The sequence below is a fragment of the Gossypium hirsutum genome, chromosome A11 (assembly GCF_007990345.1).
Source record: "Gossypium hirsutum isolate 1008001.06 chromosome A11, Gossypium_hirsutum_v2.1, whole genome shotgun sequence".
Lineage (NCBI taxonomy): Eukaryota > Viridiplantae > Streptophyta > Magnoliopsida > Malvales > Malvaceae > Gossypium > Gossypium hirsutum.
Window position 1 is genome coordinate 106,970,498 of NC_053434.1, and position 7,159 is coordinate 106,977,656.

General features: G+C 30.3%; 1 long non-coding RNA gene across 1 annotated transcript; it reads left to right on the forward strand.

The window, feature by feature from the left end:
* The first annotated feature begins 287 nt into the window (after positions 1-287).
* On the forward strand, positions 288-3,575 carry LOC107962402 (uncharacterized). The gene is made up of 3 exons (XR_001701611.2): positions 288-2,583; positions 2,813-2,848; positions 3,415-3,575. It is a non-coding gene; the product is annotated as an uncharacterized lncRNA (long non-coding RNA).
* The last annotated feature ends 3,584 nt before the right edge of the window (positions 3,576-7,159 follow it).

A 7,159-nucleotide genomic window follows, 5' to 3' on the forward strand; every position in this document is an offset into this window, starting at 1 on the left:
TTTTAAATATTACTTAAATTTTCAAAATTTATTTATTTAAATTTGATATGAATTATATAATAATTAAATATACAATTGTAAGAAAAAGTCAATCATTAGCGGCGTTTATGAGAAAAACGCCGCAAAATGTAAGCAATAGCGGCGTTTTTCATAAAAACGCCGCAAATACGAAAATTTTCAAAACGTGAAATTTTACGATTTAATTTTATTTTTAGTGGCGTTTTTTATAAAAACGCCACAAAATTCATTTTACTTAAAAAATTTCGCGCTGATTTTTTCCCAAATTTCCCCCCTAAAACCCAAAAACGAAAAAACTCCAAATTTCCCCCTAAAATGGAGGCACCAAAGACGATTCATCTTCTTTGATGAGAGTAGCAGTGTGAGGAATGGGAATTCATCTTCTCATTTGTTGAAACCTGAATCTGGAGAGATATTGAATTTTGGTGAGAGTAAGAGAAGTGGGAATGGGAATTTGTTCACAGGAAAATCTCCGTTCGCCGTGGAGAACAAGAAGAGGTCGCCTAATTCAAGAGGGAGCAACGGAGAAGCTATGCTTTCGTTTACTTCAAGTGTAATTTTACCTTCATCTGGTGTGGTGAAATCAAATGGGGTGTCGGGGATTCAGATCACTCTGATCTTGAAGCTTCCGTTGTTAAGGAGGCCGATAGTAGTCCAGTCGTAGAGCCTGAAAAGAGGCCTCGAAAATAGGGGAGAAAACCGACTAATGGAAGAGAAGAGCCTCTAAATCATGTTGAAGCGGAGCGTCAAAGAAGGGAGAAGCTGGCTTCCTACCTCCACAGAAGACTTGATAACACTAAAAGAGGGAATGGTGGGAGCTCCACCTCGACCTCGAGCCTTCCCTTCATCACTCTAACCTTTACCCGAAAGAAGGAGGGAATCACGATAAGGGCAGTCACCCACCTGGGGGAAGTGTCAGGCCAATCGACCATCAGCTGAGGAGAAGAAATATCGAAAAGATTGAACTTCAATTACGCCGCGATTTAGTAGTGATTCGGGGGAAGAGGAGCTTGGTAGCTTGCTCCAGTCCAGTTTCAGAGGTTCAGAAGCCAAAGGCAACTCTCAGACCCTTTGAGTAACCAGAAGCTTTTTGGTGTCTGTGACCCAATATTTATTTTCTTGGATGATTGATTTTTATTTTGCAGGTGTGATTGCGTTCTATAAATTGGCTGTAGTTGAGGGAATGAGCATGAGAGCACTCATTGCTTACAGACTCATCTTCGCCACTGCTTGTATAACTCCACTTGCTTTCATCTTTGAAAGGTAACTTTCACAATTCCTCATATAATCTGTTTTTTTTAGTGTATAGGTTTTGATACCAGAATAATTCAAGAACTTAATCTTTGGTCAACCAACATAAACATAGTCAAACATGGTGGACACCATCATACTGGCACCAAACATGCTGCTGTTGGCGATCAAGTCTTAGGCTCCTTGTTGGCTTTAGCTTCTTGCCTAACATTTGCAATTTGGTACATAATTCATGTAAGTTTTTTTTATATATATAATCATTTTTATTAGGTGCATTCAGTATGTGCATTAAAAGTGAATCTAATTGTTGGATATACTCGGAGTAGAAAATGAATTCGATTTAGAGGAATTAATCAAATTAAGCTTACGTCTCAAACTAATCGAGTATGTTTAAATTATTCTTGTTATGTTTGCGCATTATTGGGAGCGAGTCGCCGGTGGTGGTTGTGCTATCTGGGAGTATGAAACCCGGTTTCAAACGAGTGAGCCAATTTTTTACATGTATTTAAAATTAAGTATTTAAAAATTTTGAGCTTTGATTTGTGATAGTCATATAAATTTAAATTTGCCAAATGTTGAACTGCTTGAACGACAAGTGACAGAAGGTTCTCATGTTCTGATGTAGAAAATCTCTAGAAAGTAGAAACAAATAGTTTTGATAAGGTTAACACCATGGTCAACTCTAACAGTCTTGTTCATGAGCTGTGTACTAGTGGTTGAACATTTTCTTTCTGAAATTTATATAGGTGTTATGGCTGTAAATTATTTGAATTAACGGGTCCCCGCCTGGTTATTCTGTATGCTGGATTTAGTACATTGCATGTTTGGTTATGCTTTGTCAGGTTCATGAGTAGCGATATAGCAAAGAAGCTGATATACTCACTAAAGGTAGCATATCCTTGATATCAAGCTAGTTGAATGTGAGCAAATACAAGTTGTGGTTTGTTTATTTGTTTTCAACGAACTTTAAACTTTTTATTATCAATCATGAAAATATTTTCTGACTATTAAAATCTCTTTCCCCACCAATGAAGTGGAGAGTGGACACTTCCAAATAGTTTTGTTTGTTTACTTGTGGAATGGTCTTAAATACATTCCAAGTTCTTCTCATTTTTTCATATGTGTGCGTGTGTGTGTGGTTGATCATTCTTTAAATATCTTCATATGTACAGCTACTGCTTGAGTATGCTAACCTTTTTAATCTTTTGACTGGACATATTCATCAAGAGACGCTAATCTCTACGATGACAGAATGTTGTACACATCTAGTAATCGTTGGTTGCAACAAAAATACATCATGGGCAGAGCTGTTGGGTAAATCAAACACCTATATATTTCTCAAAGTGTTAACAAGTTCTAGAAGTGAAAACATTTGTAAAACACTCTGATTAGGAATTTCTTGCATCACCATTTGTGCTGTATGCTTTGAGTTTCAAGTTCATCACACTTCAATAGTAAAATTACTCTTCTGTTTTATTATTTATTGTATTTTTAATTGTATATATCTTCTCTGAACTAATGTTTTATGTTTTCTGCATGGCAGAAAGGATCCCATAACGTTCACTTATGCTTACCTGAGGTTTGTTCTAAATTTTTCCAAAAATTGGGCTGCCCAGAAAAAAAAAACTTGAAATAGGTTTACTTAGTACTAGTTAAATTGGGCTTGATTTTAGATAAATCTAATTATTATCTTTAAGCATGATATGTTCTAATACTTTGATTTAACCTGTTGATGTATGTATTCTGACTATGGAATATCATGTTCAAATATTCTACAAAGAAGCTAATTAGGAGATTCTGCAATTGTTGATGGTAATTGGAATTTAAGAATATAGGCTTAAGGGTTTAACTGGAATTTAAGCATGATATGTTCTAATATTTTAAATTTATATTGATGAATACTTTCCACCTATATTGACTTAAGTGAGTAGATATATCAGTAGTGTACTTTTTTTATTCCACAAACAATCTTAAAAAGTTGAGATATATTTTTTAGATGTATTTTTTAATAATTTACTATAACATTATAAGACACCTAATTTACTATAACATTATAAAACTATCTTAAAAAGTTGAATTGATTTACGTATCTTTGCCATGTTCACTATGGTTTGAACAAATTAAGTTACTCTTATTTTCTTGCAGAGCATGTAGGAGCCAAATTTGCGGTTCAAATTCGAAGCCATGCTCAAAAGTTTTTCTCTAAGGCTCATTGCTTTGAGTTCATTACAAGATTTCCTTGATTAAGTAAATGTATTATATCTTTTATTACCAAGATTTACTTGATTAAGAAAATGCATTGTATATTTTATTACCTTGCATATATATTATTTATTTTAGTTTTGATTCTAAATTTGTATTTTTACTTAAGTGGTCTAACTTTTGGATTTTAATTGTGTTATTAATTTATTATTTTAAATTCTAAATTTAAATTCATTAATTGTTATATTTATATTTAGTTTTAAAGTTAAAATTTTCGTAGAAAATTTAATTTAAATAATATTTTTATTTATCCTTAAAACATAATATAATATTTATCATAGAAATAAATATTATTTGAAAAAAATATATTTTTTAAACGATATATTTTTAGCGGCGTTTGTGGGAAAAAGCGCCGCTAAAGCTCAATATCTTTAGCGGCGTTTGTGGGAAAAGCGTCGCTAAAGGTCTTGGTCTTTAGCGACGTTTGTGGGGAAGCGCCGCTAAAGGTCTTGGTCTTTAGTGGCATTTGTAGGGAGGCGCCGCTAAAGATCATGGTCTTTAGCGGCGTTTATGGGAAAAGCGCCGCTAAAGTTAGCGACGCTGTCATTAGCGGCGTTTTTAGCGGCGCTTCTCAAAGCGCAGCAAATACTTTTAGTGGCGTTAAAAAACGCCGCTAAAGGCCTAAATAAGCGCCGCTAAAAGCCTATTTTGGTGTAGTGTATTCATGCGCTAAGTATCAATTTCGTGAGATAAAACATAATTGCCATGCCGATCACCATCTTCTACATTTGGGGAAAGGTTTTTTCGGTGATGAATCTCCCCAATGTGATGCATGTGGTGAAGCTTGTAAGGACACGTTGTTCAGCTGCCTCAAGTGTTTGTTTTATATACATCTTGAATGCATTTCACTACCTTCCGTCGTCAAGCACAAACGTCATTTGCATCCACTTGTACTCACAACTTTGGTGTTTGAAAATGATTATGAAGAATACTATTGTGATACATGTGAAACACAAAGAAACCCAGAGCATGACATTTATTATTGCAAAGAATGCAACTATATTTCACATATTGACTGTGTGCTTTCAGAGGTAAGTGCTTATTGTTACATTTGTTTCATAATTAAAAGAGTTAAAGCTTTTTCTTGATATGTCATAAAGCCTAAAACTAACATTTGATATGTGTTTATTATTTAGGTTGAACCTCCGGAAAAGATAATTCAGTGTCTAATTCCACGTTCAAAAGGAAATTGATTAAAAAGGTGGTCATCAATGAAAAATAATTCCTTGAACATTTGCAAGTAAACTTATAATATTTAAACTTTGTAATTTGGCATGTAATTTTTAATTGATACTTAAACTTTCATCATCTCATTTAAGTTGTTTATTTCAAAGATTTCAAAAATATCATCTCATTTAAGTTGTTTATTTCAAAGATTTCAAAAATATGTCTCTTTTATGTCTCAAAAATTAAATTACATATTTAATCACTAAATTATTTTTATATCATAATTACAAAATTCAAGGTTCGTTTTAATGTATATTATCGGGTTATTAGACATATATCATATTGTATTATTATATCATCCCTAAACATACCCAAATAATGTATAAATATAATTTTATACTATAAAAATATTAAAATCATCCACTTATTATTAGTATACAAAATTATTTTATTTACAATAAACCTTTGTCGATTGTAAATCAGTAATTCACATTTATATTGTTGAATGAAGTTGTTAAATGAAAGAAGCTAAAGTAGGGATGAAATTAGAATTTTTTTTTTGGGATGAAATTAAATTGTAACTTTTAATAGTTTATATTTTTATAATTTTTAGAAGATTAAATCAAATTTTTATCATTTTTAAGGGGGCAAAGTACAATTTTATCTTTACTAATTTCAAATTTTAAAATTTCTAAAAATGTTAAATGGATAATTTTCTATTTTAGGGGGGTCGGGGCCTTGACCTTGCTAGCCCGGCTAGATACGCCACTGAGCTGTAGTTTCAATATGTGATTGCCATTAATTTAGTTAATATAGATTAATGAATAATGTATATTTTTCTTTATGTATTGAACTAAAATTATCTTTAATTCGGAAATCTTTTTCTTTTGGTTAAGTTCAAAAGGCTATATTGAATTGCAATACAAACGAAGAAAGGCAAGTGTTTGTTTTGTCTAGAGATTGAGACATAGAAAGATGAAATATTGAGATACTATGCTATCTATGTGTGTAAACACGGGTGACTTCAAAATGGCCCAAGGGTTTTTTTTTTTAAATTGAAAAATTATATTTTTTTTCAAAATTAATAAATTAATTTAGGCAATTTCAGCACAAATGATTTAGTTTTCTAACTAAAAATGTTATAAATTTATTTATATTTAAGTAAACTTTACCATCAATATATATAGATATTAGGGATAAATCTTAAAACTCTACATAAGTTTTGAACAAATGTCAAATGTGCATTGTTATTCATGAACTTTGGTTTCATACATTTTTGTATATGAGATTTTTATTTGATTCAATTTTCATAAATTAATTACACAATTATCATTATAGAACCATTTTATGTTTACATATTACATTCAAAAATCGTTATGTTTATCCAATATATGGGTAAATTGAAGTGTTTGTCTTTTTTAAATGTGTACAATTAAATCAAAATTAAAGTTTCATTTATATATTTAAACTACAATCAAAGTTTCATATGTATAATTATACCAAATCAAAGTTGATATGTCAAATTGCACATTAAATTAAAATTCATGTGTAATCTTAAGATTTATCCTATATTTACATTATAAACTATTTTTTTAGTTGATTTGTAACATGTTATATCTGAGTATAAAAAAATATTTATCTAAATGTGACTTGAATGAATATTGTGTTACTTAAATTAACTGTTTTGTTTATTTTATATTAATATATACTCTATAATTAAATTTAAATGATTTTATATTAATATTACAACAATGTAGTGTAAAAGAATTCTTAAAAATAATAATATACTAGATTTAGAAGGTTGTTGTTAAATATATTGAATTAAACAAAATTTAAATGATTTTAGGTTTAGTGATATAAAAAGTTTTCAAAGAATTAAAGAAAATATTAAGTCTCTTTCAATTTTTTTAATCAAATTGAGTTTATAAACGGATAATATTGATCGATATTGACTATTAGAAATTAACGGCAATGCTGATGTGATCGTTAAATACCACAGAGTCAGTCAACCGATGCTGATTTGACATTACCACATAAATAAAAAAAATAATTTTTTTTAAAATAAAAAATTATTTTAAAAAAAATAAAGTTTAGAATGAATCTGAACATAGAGTTTCTAATGGTTAACGTTGATCAAAGGGTCTTATTGGTCGAAATTGTTAGTTTTTGGGCTCAATTGGGAGCAAAAAGTTGAGATGGGCTTAATTGATTTTTTTTCGAAATTCTTCGAGGGCGTTTTATACTATTAATCCATAATTTTATTTATTTATTTTTGTAATTCCTCCCGGTGAATTAATTCATGACATCAACATGGTGAAAATTGTTATATATATATATACACGTGTGTGTGTTAGACTATTGAGACCTACAAAAATAAAACCTACTTAAAATTATAAAATTAGTAGAAAGCATCAAGTAGGATCATTCTAAAGAGACCGATGATAATGTTTCTAAGTTTCTT